Below are 2,500 nucleotides of genomic sequence, written 5' to 3'. Positions count from 1 at the left end.
GAAGAGAGAGATAGGGAGTGTGATGATGAGGAGAAGGATGGATCTGCTGGCACTGAACAAGACTAAGATGAAAGGTAAGGGAGTGTGTCAGTTTGGGGATGTGAGTGGATGCGTGTCAGCAGTGGGAAGGGGGTAGCGTGAGGGTGTGGTATTGCTGGTGAGTGAGCGTGTGAAGAAGAGTGTGGTGAAATGGAGGGAAGTGTCTTCAAGATTAATGTGGGTTAAGATGAGGTGGGGAGGAGAGATGTGGGTGGGTTTTATTAAAGTGCATATGATCCAGAGAGTGAAGGAAGGAGGAAGACCTTCTGTGTGGATAGGGTGGGGAAAAGTGGTTACGTGGTGGTGCTGGGTGATTTGAATGCGCGAATGGGAAATGAGGAAGCAGAAAATGTAGTAAGAAAATATGGAGTTCCTAGTCGGAATGAGAGTGGAAGGAGGTTCTTGGAAATGTGTATGGAGCAGGCGTTGGTGGTGGGGAATAGTCTTTTTAAAAAGTGGGAGAAGAATAAGTTCACGTGGTGGAGGGTGGAGGGAGGAACAGTAGTGGATAGGACCTTGATGGATTATATATTAATTGATTAGAGAGTGGTAGGAAGGTTGGTGGATGTACATGCAATGAGAGGTGAAGGTGGAGGAGAGCCAGATCAATTCTTAGTACAGGGTAAGTTGAAGTTATGCTCAAAATGGAATGCTAGACGAGTGACAGAAAGGAGAAAGTTTGTGAAGATGAGTGAACTGGATAGAAGAGAGAACGTGCAAGGCTATGTAGAGAAACTGGGAGGTGAATATGAACAGGTTAAGACACGAGGCAGGAGATGTGGAGGAAGACTGGGAGACTTTTAGAAAGGCAGTAATGAGATGCGCCTCTGAGGTATGTGGTACACGAGTGGCTAGAATGGGTGTGAGAAAAATTAGTGAGTCGTAGAAGGAGAAGGTAGAGGATGCGGTAGCAGAGAAGAAAAGGGCCTTGGAAGAGTGGTTGCAGAAAGGGGTAGGAGACGCTTATGGTCGCTACAGAGAAGTGAAGAGGAGAGTGAATAGAGTGGTGTGTGTGGCGAAATGAGAGGCGAGTGAAGGTTCGGGAAATGTTGAGTGAAAATTTTGCAAGAAAGAGGTACAGAGGGTGTGAATGGTGGTCAGAGGAAGGGAAGAAAAGCTGAGGAATGTAAATGGAAATTTGTTGAAGAAAAGTGAGGATGTACAAAGGAGATGGGCAGAGTATTTTAGTGAGCTGTTGAATGTGGAGGCTGTTAGGGAGGCAACTCTAGTGGCTGTAGGAGTAGAGAGAAGAATGCCTGTTGTTGGGCAATAGAACTACAGTACAATTGGAAGAGGGGAGGTGAGGGAATCGTTGCGGAAGATGGCAAACTGGAAGGTATCAGGTATAGGTGGGTGTACAGTGGAATACCTAAAGAAAGGAGGGGTGGTTCTCTTTGACTTTTGCTGTCAGAATTTCTGCCTTGCACCTCTTGTACGAGCGGTAGCGAAAGTCTTCATTCAAGGTCACCTTCATAGTGGCGACCCCAACTCAATCTCTTTCACCAAATCCTAGATTCCCTTACTCGGAGTTTCCATCATCTTATCGTGAAATTGCTGGATTAATCCCAGCCTGCAGGCGCAGTCAGAATGTCTGCCGTGTGCTTTTTTTGGTACCACGGCTTTGAAGCCTCCGTGGCAGCTGCTTATGTTAAGTCTTGCAGCTTTTATATTGTTCACAGAGCATTGAGCAACAGTCACTATGTCGACATTTTGATACCCTGCTCTAAACATTTTGATACAGGTAATTCTCTTCCAAGATTCAAATGGCTTCCAGTCCATCATGTCAGTTAACTTTTTCACAACTATAATTTTAATTCTCTCAAGTGCTCTTAAATTTTCATTCATACATCAAGCTCTTACTGAAGAAGACAAAAATCGTGAAAAATATAGCCCAAATATCCTGTGAGCAGACACATACACACACATACACACACACATACACACACACACACATGTATATACATACAGATACAAATACATACACCTACATACAGGCATAGTTACACACGCGCACATATATATACTGCATGTATATATGTATATATATATATATACACACACCATGTGTGCGTCTTTCTCTGTATGTGTGCGTGTGTGTGTATGTGTGTGTATGTGTGTTTGTCTTTGTATTTGAAAAGATAATCAAAAGTGCTCACACACACTAGAAAGACACTTCTTCCAAAAAGATTAACGAAATTCTGATAAAGAATTTACAATTTTTTTGAAAATTAATATTTTAAAGAAATCTGCTTTATGCTTGGTAAAACTATGAAATAATTTTCACAAAGACGTATGTGTATGTATATATATATATATATAAAGATACAGAAATAAATTGTTTTTAATCTCAAACGCGTGGTAATGCTAATAAATAGCGTGACCAGTATAAACTATCCATACATTGCAGAAAAATGCGCTAGCGGCCAACCATGAGACATATATATATATATATATATATATA

This window comes from Octopus bimaculoides, chromosome 11 (assembly GCF_001194135.2).
Source record: "Octopus bimaculoides isolate UCB-OBI-ISO-001 chromosome 11, ASM119413v2, whole genome shotgun sequence".
Taxonomy (NCBI): domain Eukaryota; kingdom Metazoa; phylum Mollusca; class Cephalopoda; order Octopoda; family Octopodidae; genus Octopus; species Octopus bimaculoides.
The sequence above is the reverse complement of the archived record's forward strand: the minus strand, read 5'-3'. Positions refer to the sequence as shown.